Source organism: Sciurus carolinensis, chromosome 1 (assembly GCF_902686445.1).
Source record: "Sciurus carolinensis chromosome 1, mSciCar1.2, whole genome shotgun sequence".
Lineage (NCBI taxonomy): Eukaryota > Metazoa > Chordata > Mammalia > Rodentia > Sciuridae > Sciurus > Sciurus carolinensis.
This window is the reverse complement of record NC_062213.1, coordinates 144,563,357-144,579,135: the sequence shown is the minus strand read 5'-3', so window position 1 is coordinate 144,579,135 and position 15,779 is coordinate 144,563,357. Positions and strand designations below refer to the sequence as shown.

The 15,779-nt window shown below is 37.3% G+C and overlaps 1 protein-coding gene across 7 annotated transcripts in view; it reads left to right on the top strand.

Annotated features, from left to right (window-relative positions):
- Nucleotides 1-215: 215 nt before the first annotated feature.
- Nucleotides 216-15,779, top strand: part of Nexn (nexilin F-actin binding protein) — a 48,691-nt gene continuing 33,127 nt past the window's right edge. For 2 of the 7 annotated variants that reach the window (XM_047551963.1, XM_047551955.1), the window contains exon 1: nt 220-433. The gene's annotated coding sequence lies outside the window, so the exon portion shown is untranslated. Of the gene's footprint in view, nt 434-463; nt 585-15,779 lie in introns of those variants that run through there. The other 5 variants (XM_047551947.1, XM_047551977.1, XM_047551938.1 and 2 more) reach the window with 5 other exon arrangements.

Genomic DNA, 15,779 nt, shown 5'->3' with positions numbered 1-15,779 from the left:
CCCCTCTCTGGGCCCTGCTGTAGGTGGAGGCAGGCCCAAGTTTGGGGATCAGTTCAGGCACTCTGGACCGGGCAACAGGCAAGTTCTGGCGGAAAGTTGGCAGCCACCGCCCGCTCGCCTGCCTCTCCAGGACTCTCCACCCTTCGCCGGGTGATAGGTGGGGGTGGGGGACTGGGGAACTGGCCTTGTGTTTTGGAACAGCTGCAGCCAGCGCTGGGCCCGTCTGGAATGCGGGAACAGGCTGCGCACCAGGACTTTTATGGAAACTTGCTGCCGGGGACCGCGGCGGCGGCGGCAGCCAGAGGGCTCCCAGTGACTGGAGCAGCAGTGGCTGCGGTCGGGACTCTCAGACCCCTACCTACCCTCAAGCGCCGCACGCGCACAGTCGCTCCGCACGCGAAGAGGTCCTTCGCTTGTCACCGGTACCTGAAGGGTAAGAGGGTTTGGGGTAACGTGGAATGGGGACGGTGAAGATCCGGTCCCCTGGCGCGGGTGGAAACAGCGGCAGTAAAGAGGCGCTCTGGACGCCCAGGCTCCTGGCCCGCTCCGCTGCAGCATGAAAGCGCGCCCGGTTCCATCCAGCCGTAAGTAGGCTTCGGTTTCCAGGCAGAACGCACCGACCCTCGGGCTGCGTCCTTTGGGCCCTGGTCGACCTCGCCATCTCGGTCTTAACCCGTCTCTGGCTTCTGGTTGCGCTTTCCTTGCTTCTGCTCTGCCTTGCCTTATCGGTCGAGTTTTGGGTGCTTTTTTGTACTCCTGCAGGAAAAGAGCCCTCCGTGAGCGGAGCGGGTGCCTGTCCCTTTGCTGTATCCTTGGGGTCCGAGAGGGTATAAAGTTCACTGTGATTCCCCGCCACGCGCCCCATTGGTCTGCGTCTCCACCAGCAATGCCCATTATTTAAAATCATTTCTGATCGGCTTCTATGGAGGCTGGGGAGTGAAATATGATTTAACAACCTAGCATCTCCAAACTGTTTTTTTCCCCCTCTCTACACGAGGTGAGATGCTGAAGACTGAACAAGCAAATAGAGCTTGAAGTTGAAGTGAAAAATGCAGTGACCTCTTGAGAAGTCCCTTGTCTATATATGCATTTTGATAACACCAACTGTCTTTGTAAACTGGAAACGTTCTATAAATACTAAAGATTTATTATTATTGGTATTTGTAAGAAAAATAATCAAATTGAGTGGATAGTTGGTTATCAAAATGACTTCAAGGTATTTATTTTATATTTATTAAAGGCTACAACGTGAACAAAGAGTTGGGAGAGATAGATAACACGGTAAAAATAGCATGAGGATATGTCCTAACAAAATGTCTGTCCTTGAGAAAGAGGCAGGTGGAGAAACGAAGTAAATCACAATAAGTAAGAAATTAGTTATCTGACCAAGCGATGAGGACATCATTCATCAGCTAAATTTTGTTAATGAGTTCATATAATATGGGCCCACTGGTCTTCCAGTCATAACTATGTCATGGGTAGTGTGGTTAAATAATTTTAAGTATTTATACCATCTTAGTCACACATTATAAGAGTGAACTGCATAATTTGCACCCCTAAAATTCTTTTGTAGGGCAAATTGTTGCCATAAGGAAACTTGAAACATACATGTCTCTGAAATTCTTTTGAGTTCCAGAGTATTCGTAAGGAAAAAAATATGTAATCATTCAAATGAATGAAAGGGGTTTTAAAGGAAGGTATATTTTGTACAAATGAACTTTGGTTATTGATGTAGCTGGTTTGGTTCTTTTTCCTCGCAGCTATTGGCACCTATTTCTGAAAGAATTTTATATTTTGGTTAATGCTTCTGAGGAATAATTCTTTTAATGTGTGCAATTCTTTATTTTACCTGCCAACAACTCACTTAAAGAACCCTAAGCAAAAACCACAACAAAATTATCTTAGTTTTCCTTATTACAGTTATTGATGTAATCCAGTTTTAATTGACAATTTGTACCTTCAAATCCATTTTCAATTAAAATATAGTGAGTAGCAATTTTTCCTGCTCACTTTAAAATGAAATCTGTGCTATTTTTGAAAATTTGACACGTAAGGCAGATCATTGTCAAAATGTATGTCATCTTGAGATGACTATATTTAGCACCAACAAAGGAATGCATTATCTAGGTTTTTGAACAGTATTTTACCCCTAAAATTTCACTTGAAATATTTAGGTTAGGGTTTTACTCACGAATAAAATGAAAACTAAATATGTACGTTTGGAAGAGAATTGGGGATTTAGATAACTTACAACCCAAGTGGCATGAAGTGATATACTTTGTTCATTAAAAAAGTAAACTGTTATTTTTAAACAGCCCTAGAATAAAAATATTATTCAAATAAACATGAGAGGGGCTGGGGTTGTAGCTCAGTGGTAGAGCACTTGCCTATCACTGGGTTTGATCCTCAGCACCACATAAAAATAAACAAATAAATAAAAGGAAGGTATTATGTCCATCTACAACTAAAATTTTTTTTAAAAATAAATACAATAAAGGTTCATCAACAAAAAATTTTTAAAATAAACAAAGTGTGTAAGAGATGAGCAGATATCTAAAAGTTTTTACAGAAGAGAATTTTAGCATATTTTATAATTATGTAGGCCACATAAAAATCTTGGTAGTTTATAATTCAGAGGGAGAATAACTTACAACATTTTTTCCAATTTTTTTGTTTTAATACTTTTTAGCTGTCAATGGATTTTTTAATTTTATTTATTTATATGTGGTGCTAAGTATCGAACGCAGGGCCTCACACATGCCAGACAAGCGCTCTACCACTGAGCCACAACCCCAGCCTGGCTTATAACATTCTTAACTAGTTCACATGTTTCTGCTCTTATTTATTCAATTCGTAGTTCATATCACCTGTACAGTTTCTTTCATGCTCTCTCTTCTGGATTTCTAATTGCCTAATTACATATTATACACATTTGAAATTTTATATTTTCTTCTTTTATATAAATATTCAATATATAGTGTGGCTTAACTTATGGTCTTGTACTTCTGTGTATATATGTGTGTAGATGTGTGTGCTGTGGATTGAACCCAGGGCCTGAGCATGCTCAGCACATGCTTGACCACTGAGCTCCCCCAACCTATTGTATATTTTGTACACTCAAAGTAGGCAGATTTTAACTCAGAAATTTACCCTAACTCTTAGTCATTACTTGTGTTATGATGTTAATACAACTATATTTATGGTTAAAAATTATGGAGAACATAAAAAGTTGTTCTCATAATCTGATACTCCTATTGTTAGTATTTTCTAGTCTTTTCTGTATGCATAGGATTTTTTTCCCCTTGTATTGTCATATCTCATGAAAGCATCTTAGAAAGCATTTGATGCAGTAACTGCCATCTAGTAAGTGATCAACAGGCGATTCTTTTTCTTCCTCCTTCTTCTCCTTCTTAACATCTCTTCCTCTCCGCTCTCAAATTAGAAGGCAAGCAGATTGGGTGGCACTCCATAGGTAGGTTTTGAGGTTGATGAGATTTGCTCCACCTTCCTTTCTGGGTTCCTTTCCTATCCATTCTTTCCTTTTGATTCTGCCTTCCTTTTTCGGGTCAAATTAAGTCTCCCCTTTGTCCCTTTCAGTTTTCTCAGTGTGGTCCATTCATTTAGATAATGGAACCACAAATTAAAAACCAAAAGACACTTCTAAGTCATAGACATGCCTAAATATTGGTACATTTTACATTAAAATATGAATTTACATTCTTTCTTAAAAAACTGGAAGGTCTGGACAAAACTGGGTCAACATTTCTACAGCAGCACTTTGGAACCAAGCAGTGGTTGCCCCAGAGTACACATTCTCCATTTGACACAGTCTCCATGATCCCCTATTGTTTTATAACTAATCATACTCATTTATATTACCTTTGATTGCATTACATAGCATTTATATTACCTGACCCTTGACACTTGAATATGCAGTTCCCTGATCTAATATATATTAGGGCAAGTCTGAAGGATGATATGATAGTAAATCTGCTGGACTTAGAACTGGGTACCTGTACTTTAAAAATTTTTGTGACTCCTAGAGCTTGCCATAAAGAGGAGCTAACTATTATTTACTATTCTTCTGCCTCCCTACCTCAATGACTTGTTTGGAGTGAAAGGTTCAGGTCTTCTAACTCCTGTGTTCTTCAGTGAAAGACCATCTTCCACTTGTAGAGAGGCTGAAGAGGCCCGTACTCCTCCAGCAGTTATCACAGCCATTTTCTTGGGAATGCAGCTTCCTGAAGCCCCAGGTTACTGAGTGTTCATGATATTTAGTTTAGAATAAACCCATCCCATTTTATCTTCTATTATATTATTTAGTTAGCAATCATCAGCCTTCCTTTTGTATATGTTCAATCATATCTTATTTGAACTGTTTTGGATCCACGGTTTTCCTGTTATTTATCATTCATCAAATATGAATTGAACTTGTACTTGGTATTGTGTGAAACACTAAGGATATTGAAAGGATTGAGCAATTCTTATCTTTCAGAACTCATAGTGTGGTCAATACACTTTGAAAAGTATCATATATAGTCATATGAAGGCAAAGTATTATATATAATTATTAGAGAAGAATGTCAATGCAGGTTGAAAGTAAGAGTCTTGGTTTTCAGTGAGGAATTGTGTAATGGTAGGAAGGAAAATTCTCACTATTTCCAGTAGGTAAAATAGGATCTAATTTCATATTTTTAACTTGTGATGAAGTTTATGATGGGTTTTGCAGTAAATTTTAAAGAATAAAGTTGAAACTTTGTTAATTAAATATAATGAAGTTATATTTATGTTTCTTACACAAGTAAAAAGTGATAAAAATGTAAGCTTGCATTTTAAGAGGCTCTAAACAATTTGTTGTTTATTCCAAAGACTATAAGAATTAGGTTTTAACATTTACTTGAAGTACATAGTTAAGTGTTTGAATTAAACCTTTCTTAAAAGTTGAGATGAAGACTTTGCCTTGATTTCAATGAAATGCAGATTTAATGGCAAAGGAACTGAACAGACACTTCACAGAAGAAATCTGAATTGTCAACAAATATATGAAAAAATGTTCCACATCTCTACCAGATAGAGAAATGCAAAGTAAAACTACACTGAGATTCCATCCCACTCCAGTCAGAATGGCAATTATCAAGAATACAAATAACGATGTTGTTGAGGATGTGGGGGAAAATGTACATTCATACATTGCTGGTGGGACTGCAATGGTACAACCACTGTGGAAAGCAGTATGGAGATTCCTCAGAAAACTTGGAATGTAACCACCATTTGACCCAGTTATCCCACTCCTTGCCATATACCCAAAGGACTTAAATCAGCATACTACAGTAAAGCAGCCATGTCAATGTTTACAGCGGTTCAATTCACAATAACTAGATTATGGAACCAACCTAGATGCCCTTCAACAGGCAAATGAATAAAGAAAATGTGGTACACATACACAATGGAATATTATTCAGCCATAAAGAAGAATGACATTATGTCATTTGCCGGTAAATAGATGGAAATGGAGGTTATCATGCTAAGTGAAATAAGCCAATCCCCCAAAATAAAGGCTGAACGTTCTCTCTGATATGTGGATGGGGACTCACAATAGGTGGGAGGAGAGGAGGATTGAGGTTCACCAGATTGGATAGGGGGCAGTAGGAGGAAGGGTAGGGGGATGGGAATGGGAAAGACAGTAGAATGAATTGGACATAACTTTCTTATGTTCATATATGAATACATGATTAATGTAACTCAATGTTATGTACAGTCACAAAAATGGAAGTTATACTCCATGTGTATATGGTATGTCAAAATACATTCTACTGTCATGTATAACTAAAAAGAACAAATAAAAATTTTTTTACATTAAAAAAAAGAAATGCAGGTCATTCTGAAACTCGGGTTTCAAGCAGAGGATATCTGTTTCTCAATGAGGCAGTCTTTGCTGCTTTTTGATCCCCTGCTGTTTACCCCATTTGTCCACTGTGATCACCTGCAGTCTGTCAGACTGTCGACTACTTTTTGAGTGCAGATTGCTCACTGACTGGCGCCCATCATTCACCATTTGCCTGCCTCTTGTCTGCCCATTGCCTGCCTTTCACCTATCCATCACCCGCTGCCCAAGGTCCACCTGCTGATTGTCTGCAAGTAGCCAGCAGACCAACCACAGACCACCCGGTGGATCACCAGCTGCCTGCTGTTGCCTGGAAGTCCACTTTCACAGTATCCACAGGTTTGGTTACACATGGCTGCCGCCATTTTGAGGCAACAGCCAGGACCTATAGGACCCCAGGCCAGACTGACTGAGCCCTGTCTCCAGGACCCCTCAACCCAACTGACCACACCCTGCCTCCAGGACCCCTGGCTGACCATGCCCACACACTGAGCTGCATCTCTCCATTTGCCAACACATTTGGAAGCCAGAGCGGCTATCTTGGATTATCCTGCAAGTAGTAGCTCCCCTCTTTAGGTGGGGCAAATCTCATCCTTGGATGCCTGTTGGAGACTGGAAGCTCATTGTTAGGTACCTCTCATGCATTAGACTACTGAAGACTGGGAGGTTTTGAATACTATTTGACTGTTATAAGGTAGATATTTTTTTCTCCTTTTTGAAAAATTTTAAGTTTTTATTTCTTTACTTTTCTTGCTCTCTTTAGTTTCCTTTTGTTCACCTATTTCCTCAGAGTCTCTTTCTCCCTTTTCTCATGCTAACAACTAACTTCTTTTGATTACATTTTCACTCTTTCTACAATCTAGAACTTCTACTCTTATCCCATTAACAGTACAACCTATACCCCTCCCCATCCTCTTTGTCCTCCATTAGAAACTGCAGAGCTTATTGCAAATCTGTTTGTTATACTGTAGATAATAATTGAACTCATTTTCTCTGATTATTGTGACAATATTGTTAATGTCTTCATAGGGGCTATTTGGTTTAGGGCTAAATAGTGTCTGTACTGGGCACTGCTAATATTGATCTCCCCCTTAAAGAAGAGGTTTTGGAAACCTATATGGTCACTGTAAGCCTATAGGGGGAAACTGAAATACCCCAGATCTGTACTGTTACAGGGGAAGATACGTGAACAACATGAAAAAACAAGGGAAGAAAATGTTCCAAACAAACCCAGATTCTATATTAATAGAACCCAGTGACAGCATGGTAGAAGAAATGTCAGAAAAGAAGTTCAGAATATACATAATTAAAATGATTTGTGAAGCAAAGGATGAGATAAGAGAGCAAATGCAGGCAATGAATGATCACTCCAATAAGCAGTTGAAAGAGGAACTGCAGGAAGCAAAAGATCATTTCAACAAAGAGATAGAGATTCTCAAGAAAAACCAAACGGAAATCCTTGAAATGAAGGAAACAATAAACCAAATAAAAAACCTCAATGGAAAGTATCACCAACAGACTAGATCACTTGGAAGACAGAACCTCAGACAATGAAGACAAAATATTTAATCCTGAAAATAAAGTTGACCAGAGAAGATAGTAAAAAATCATGAATGAAACCTCCAAGAACTATGGAACATTCATGAAAAGACCAAACTTAAGAATTATTGGGATTGAGGAAGGCACAGCAATAAAAACCAAAGGAATGGACAACCTATTCACTGAAATAATATCAGAAAATTTCTCAAACCTGAAGAATGAAATGGAAAATCAAATACAAGAGGCTTACAGAGCACCAAATGCACAAAATTACAACGCATACACACCAAGGCACATTATAATGAAATTGCCTAACATCCAAAATAAAGGTAGGATTTTGAAGGCTGCAAGAGAATAGCATCAGATTACATATAGGGGGAAACCAATATGGATATCAGCAGATTTCTCAACCTGGACCCTAAAAGCTAGAAGGACCTGGAACAACATATTTCAAGCTCTGAAAGAACATGATTGCCAATCAAGAATCCTATACCCAGCAAAACTAACCTTCAGATTTGAAGATGAAATAAAATCCTTCCATGATAAACAAAAGTTAAAAGAATATACAAGGGGCTGGGGATATAGCTCAGTTGGTAGAGTGCTTACCTCACAAGCACAAGGTCCTGGGTTCAATCCCCAGCACCAAAAAAAAAAAAAAAAAAAAAAAAAAAAAAAAAAAAAAAGAATATACAAATAGCCTGCACTACAGAATATTCTCAGCAAAATAGTCCATGAGGAGGAAATGAAAAACAACAATGTAGGTCAGCAAAGGGAAGAACTACCTTAAAGGAAAAGGCAATCAAATGAGAAACCAAGTCAAGTTAAAAACCAAAAATAAGCCCAAATGACTGGGAATACAAATCATATCTCAATAATAACCCTGAATGTTAATGGCCTAAACCCATCAATCAAAAGACATAGACTGGCAGATTGGATTAAAAAGAAAGGCCTGACAATATGCTGCCTTCAAGAGACTCATCTCATAGAAAAAGACATTCACAGACTAAAGGTGAAAGGATGAGAAAAACCTACCACGCACACAAACTCAATAAAAAAACAGGAGTTTCCATTCTTATTTCAGATAAAGTGGACTTCAAGCCAAAGTCAGTAAGAAGAGATAAAGAAGGACATGTCATACTGCTTAAGGGAACCATAAATCAGGAAGACATAATGACCATAAATATTTATGCCCCAAACAATGGTGCATCCATGTACATCAAACAAATCCTTCTCAATTCCAGGAATCAAATAGACCACAACACAAAAATGCTGGGTGACTTTAAGACAGCACTGTCAACACAGAATAGATCTTCTAAACAAACACTAAAAAAGAAACCATAGAACTCAATAACACAAAAACTTAGACTTAACAGACATATATAGAATATTCCATCCATCAACAAGTGAATACACTTTCTTCTCAGCAGCATATGAATCCTTCTCTAAAATAGATCATATGTTATGCTACAAAGCGGTCCTTAGTAAATACAAAAAAATAGAGATACTAACTACCTTGTGTTCTATCAGATCATAATGGAATGAAATTAGAGATCAATGGCAAAATAAAAAACAGAAATTACTCCAACACCTGGAGGCTAAATAGTATGCTACTGAATGAAGAATGGATAACAGAAAACATCAGGAAAGAGACAAAAAAAAAATCTTGTAAATGAAAATGACGATACAACATATCAAAATCTCTGGGACACTGTGAAAGCAGTACTAAGAGGAAAATTCATTGCATGGAGTGCATTTAAGAAAAGAATAAAAAGTCAACAACTAAATGACCTAATATTACAGCTCAAAGCCCTAGAAAAGAAGACCAGAACAACACCAAAAGTAGTAGAAGACAGGAAAAAACTAAAATCAGAGCTGAAATCAATGAAATTGAAACAAAAGAAACAATTCAAAAAATTGACAAAACAAAAAGTTGGTTCTTTGAAAAAGTAAACAAAATAGACAAACCCTTAGCCACACTAAAAAAAGAGGAGAGAGAAAACTTAAATTTGCTAAAATTCCTGATGAAAAAGGATATATCATGACAGACACCACTGAAATATGTAACATAATGAGAAGTTACTTTGAAAATCTATACTCCAAAAAAAATAGAAAACATCGAAGACTGACAAATTTCTAGAGACATATGATCCTTCCAAACTGAACCAGGAAGACATACACAATTTAAGCAGATCAATTTCAAGCAATGAAATACAAGCCGTCAAAAGTCTACCAACCAAGAAAAGTCCAGGACTAGATGGATTCTCAGCCAAGTTCTACAAGACCTTCAAAGAAGATCTCATTCCAATACTTCTCAAAGTATTCCAGGAAATAGAAAAGGAGGGAACCCTTCCAAACTCATTCTATGAAGCTAGTATCACCCTCATACCCAAACCAGCCAAAGACACATCAAAGAAAGAAAACTTTAGACCCATATCCCTGATGAATATAGATGCAACAATTCTTAACAAAATTCTGGCAAATCGCTTACAAAAACATATTAAGAAGATAGTGCACCACAATCAAGTGGATTTCATCCCAGGGATGCAAGGTTGTTTCGACATCTGGAAATCAATAAATGTAATTCATTACATCAATAGACTTAAGGTTAAGAATCACATGATTATTTTAATTGATGCAGAGAAAGCGTTCAACAAAATACAACACCCCTTCATGCTCAAGACACTAGAAAAAATACGGATAATAGGAACATACCTCAACATTGTAAATACTATTTATACTAACCCCACGGCCAACATCATTCTTTTTTTTTTTTTTTTTTTTTTTATTATAAAATTGTAAACAAATGGGATACATGTTGTTTCTCTGTCTGTACATGGCGTAAAGGCATACCATTTGTGTAATCATAAATCTACATAGGGTAATGTTGTTTGATTCATTCTGCCATTTTTTCCCTTCCCCCCCCCAACATCATTCTTAATGGAGAAAAACTGAAAGCATTCTCTTTAAAAACTGGAACGAGGGCTGGGGAGATAGCTCAGTTGGTAGAGTGCTTGCCTCGCAAGCACAAGGCCCTGGGTTCAATCCCTAGCACCGCAAAAAAACAAAACAAAACAAAAAACTGGAACAAGACAGTGATGTCCTCTTTCACCACTTCTTTCAACATTGTCCTTGAAACACTAGCCAGAGCAATTAGACAGACCAAAGAAATTAAAGGGATATGTATAGGAAAAGAAGAACTCAAGCTATCCCTATTTGCTGATGACATGATTCTATATTTAGAGGATCCAAAAAACTCCAACAGAAAACTTGTAGACCTCATAAATGAATTCATCAAAATAAAAAATAACAGGATATAAAATCAACATGCATAAATCTAAAAAGCATTTTTATTCATAAGTGATGAGACATCTGAAAGGAAAATGAGGAAAACAACTCCGTTCACAATAGCCTAAAAAAAACAAAACAAAACAAAAAAAAAAAAACTTGGGAATCAATCTAACCAAAGTGGTGAAAGATCTCTACAATGAAAACAATGGAATATTAAAGAAAGAAATTTAAAAAGACCTTAGAATATGGAAAGTCTCCCATTTCTTGGATAGGCAAAATTAATATTATCAAAATGGCCATATTTCCAAAGGCACTATACAGATTTAATGCAATTCCAATTAAAATCCCAATGATATTTCTCATAGAAATAGAGAAAGCGGATCATGAATTTCATCTGGAAAAACAAAAGACCCAGAATAGCCAAATCAATCCTGGGCAGGAAGAGTGATGCAGGAGGTATCACAATACCAGAACTTAAACTCTCCTATAGAGCAATAGTAACAAAAATGGCATGGTATTGGCACCTAAATAGATAGGTAGACCAATGGTACATAATAGAAGACACAGAGACAAACCCACATAAATACAGTTATCTCATACTAGACAAAGGTGCCAAAAGCTTACAATGGAGAAAAGATGGCCTCTTCAAACAAATGATGCTGGCAAAACTGGAAATCCATATGCAGTAAAATGAAATTAAACCACTATCCCTCACCCTGTACAAAACTCAACTCAAAATGGATCATGAATCTAGGAATTAGACCTGAGACCCTTCACCAAATAGAAGAAAAAGTAGGCCCAAATCTCCATTGGCTTAGGATCAGACTTCCTTAACAAGAACATCATAGCACAAGAAATAAAAGCAAGAATCAATAAATGGGATAGATTCAAACTAAAAGCTTTTTCTCAGCAAACGAAACAATCAATAGTGTGAAAATAGAACCTACAGAGTGGGAGAAAATCTTTTCCACACTCACCTCGGATAGAGCACTAATCTCCAAAGTTAATAAAGAACTTAAAAAACTTTACACCAAAAATACAAGAACCCAATCAATAAATGGGCTAAGGAACTGGGCAGACAATTCACAGAAGAAGATATATAGGTGATCAACAAATTTATAAAAAAGTGCTCATCATCCCTAGTAATTAGAGAAATGCAAATTAAAACCATCCTAAGATTTCTTCTTACTCCAATTAGAATGACTATTATCAAGAACATAAGCAATAATAAGTGTTGGCGAGTATGTGGGGAAAAAAAAACACACTCATACGTTGCTGGTGGAGTTGTAAATTGGTGCAGTCACTCTCAAAATCAGTATGGAGATTCCTCAGAAAACTTGGAATGTAACCACTATTTGACCGAGCTATCCCACTCCTTGGTTTATACCCAAAAGCCTTAAAATACGCATACTACAGTGATGCAATCACGTCAATGTTCATAGCAGCTCAATTCACAATAGCTAGAGTGGAACCAACTGAGATGTCCTTCAATTGATGAATGGATAAAAAAAAAAAAACAAAACCTGTGGTGTATATACACAATGGAATATTACTCAGCCATAAAGAAGAATAAAATTATGATCTCTGCTGGTAAATGGATGAAGTTGGAAAATATCATGCTATGTGAAATAGGCCAAGCCCAAAAAACCAAAGGCCAAATGTTTTCTCTGATAAATGGAAGACAATCTATAACAAGGTGAGGTGTTGGGGTGGGGGAAGAGAAGAATGAAGGAACTTTAGATGGTGTAGAGGAAAATGGGTGGGAGGGGGTGGGGGTGGAAAGGTAGTAGAATGAAACAGTATTACCCTATGTATATGTATGATTACATGAATGGTGTGAATCTACATTGTGTACAACCATAGAAATGGAAAGTTGTACCCTATTTGTGTACAATGAATCAAAATGCAGTAGATAAACATTTTTTTTAAATTTAATAATAAAAAAAGAAATGCAGATTTAAAACAGTCCCCGTCTTGACAATTCTATACTTGGAAAAGGAGATAATACAGTGAAACAGTTGTTTTATGTTTTGGGGTTTTCTTTTGTAGTGCTGGGGATTGAACCCAAGGCCTTGAGGCTTGCAAGGCAAGCACTCTACTAACTGAGCTATATCCCCAACCAGTAAAGGTTATTTTAAATGATAGCTATGATTTCAAATTCTTACAATTCTTGCATTATTTGCTATTCTTGAAATATTTCAATTGCATATCTAAAAAGTAAAGGAAAATTCATTAAAGTTATGAAAGTTAGAGATTAAACAGATGTAAAGAAATTTTAGAACAGAAGCATTAACATGCATATTTTAAGAAAAATTTCTTATGGGTGACAGTGGGAATGTAGCTCAGTGGTAGAATATGTACTTAGTATGAATGAGGCCTCGGATTCAATCCCCAGTGGCCTCCCAAAAATCTGTCATACTTACTGTTACATTCTACTATGAGACATACTGTCTCATGACTTGAACTTCATATCTTCATATCTTACCTGGAAATTATTTTATTCTGGAAACATCAGTCAATTAAGTCATGTTTTAAAAACTTCTCAAAGCCTATTTTTCACAATTACTATGAAAATTGACACCAACATTAGTATTGCCATCGGGCATATTATTTCCATATGTGTAATGTTTCATGTTCTTAAAATAGGTAAAAATGTTGAATGACAGAGTGACTAAATTAAGAAAACTGGAAGCTAGTTCATTGTTCTACTACTCAGCAACTTGTAATCTCCGATAAGTCATTGAATATCTTTGTGCCTCTCATTTCTTTATATGGTAAATGGACTAGATCATTTGTAAGGTTCTTAGAAATGAGTTCTAAAATTCCATGATTCCTCATCCACGTATAACCAGACCCAAAATGTAATTTTGTTGGGGAAGTTACTGGTAATTAAACCCAGGGGATCTTTACCACTGAGCTACATTCTTAGCCCATTTTTTATTTGAGACAGGGTCTTACTAAGTTGCTCAGGGTCTCACTAAATTGATGAGGCTGGTCTTGAACTTGTGATCCTTTTGCCTCAGCCTCTCAAGTCACTGGGATTACAGGCATGCACCATGATGCCCAGCTTGGATTTATTCTTGACAGCAGTCCCCTCCTCACTTCTGTCCCTCAAAGTTCTTTCTATAGTGCCCCCACTACAGTGTAAGTTTCATGAAGGGACTCTTTTTATTCACTATCCCTAGAGCCTAGAATAGTTGCCTGGCATATAGTAGGAGCTTAATAAATTTGTTATAGGGTCACCATGTCCTTTCAATTTCACTTCTAAAATGTCTATTATGACTTTTGGTTCCTAATGCTACTGTCCTAATTCAGTCCCTTGCCAAAAATCATTGCACTTGCTCTCCTTTCACTAGCCTTCCTCCACCCATTTCACTCCACTCTCTGCACTGCTAGAAGATTCTTTATTTTCTTCCTAGCACACATAAATGATTAAATCATGCTCCAGCTTACAAAATTTTAGTTGCTCCCATTGCCTATAGTAGCAAGTCTAAACTTTTTCTTATTATGGCATTCAGGAATCTTTCTAGCCAGTGCCCAGCTTGTCTTTCATGTTTTGCCATAGAGTCCCTGGACAATTTATAGCTCCACAAATTTGCAAATTATCAGGCATTAGTATTTTTGTTAATGTTGGTTCTTCTGCCTTTGTGCCTTACCCCCTTTTCTACTTTGTGAAATCCTACGTATTCTTTAAAGGTCTAACTCATGTCATCATCTCTTTGAAAACTTCTTTAACTGAACCCATTCCTTAACCACACTATACTCTTTTCCATGTTTGTGTAGCTTTGCTATCATATTTCTTTTATAGCACCTATGACTTTGTATTATAATTAGTTGTAGTTCCATCTACTTTTCTCTCCAAAGATACTTGATTTCAGGGGATATCTCTTTTTTTGGGGGGCGGGGTACCAGGAATTGAACTCGGGGGCACTCAACACTGAGCCATATCCCTGTTTTGTATTTTATTTAGAGACAGGGTCTCACTGAGTTGCTTAGCACCTCGCTTTTGCTGAGGCTGGCTTTGAACTCTCGATCCTCCTGCCTCAGCCTCCTGAGTTGCTGGGATTACAGGTTTGTGCCATGTGCATGGCAGGGGGTTATCTCTTATTCATTCTTATTCACAGGGCTTAATGTTTGGCATATGACAGATTCTTCTTAGAAAGACACTGTCTTGTAAATACAGATCTAATCTGTCAAATTTGAAAAAAATGCAACTCTTTTGATAAATCACATACAGGCTATATTAGTATTGCAATATTTCCTATAAATTCTGTGGTGGATATTTTGTCTTTATTTAACATGAATACTTAATATGCTAGACTGGCTTACTAAATCCCTTTATCATCCCATCCTTTATCATCCTTTATTATGATCAAACTCTTACTGTTGCACCTCATTCAACCTTATCCTTTGGTGTTTTCTCTCTAATTATATTTCTTTCTTTCTTGTGTGTGCAGACATTAATTTTATTCTTTTTTAAAAATATTATTTAGATGTTGATAGACCTTTCTTTTATTCATTTATTTATAGGTGGTGCTAAGAATTGAACCCAGTGCCTTGCACATGCTAGGAAAATGCTCTACCACTGAGCCACAACTCCAGCCCAAATCTTATTCTTGATAACAATTTATTTAGTTTGCCCGAGCTTACATTTAGAAAGTGCAGTGGGGCTGAATTGTTATGTTGCTGCTGCCCCTTTAAGGTGGTCAAGAACATTGCATCTCCCTGCTCAGACAAGAAAAATTACTTAACACTAGCTTCAGAAAAACCTATGAGATTTCAGATATAAAATCCTTTGGCTTCAGGTACTGAGTATAAGAAATTGTTAAACTGATTTTCATTTTGCATGACAAACTTGATTTGATACTCTTGTCTGTAATTCTGCAAATCTCAAATGTTCTTTTAGAATTTTGGGGAGTCCACCCGGGTGTGGTGGGGCATGCCTGTAATCCCAGCTACTCGATGACTTAGGAGGCTGAAACAGGAGGACCACAAGTTTGAGGCTAGCCTCAGCAATTTACCAAGGCCCTGAGTTGGGGCTGTGCTTCCGTGGTAGAGCATTTGCCTA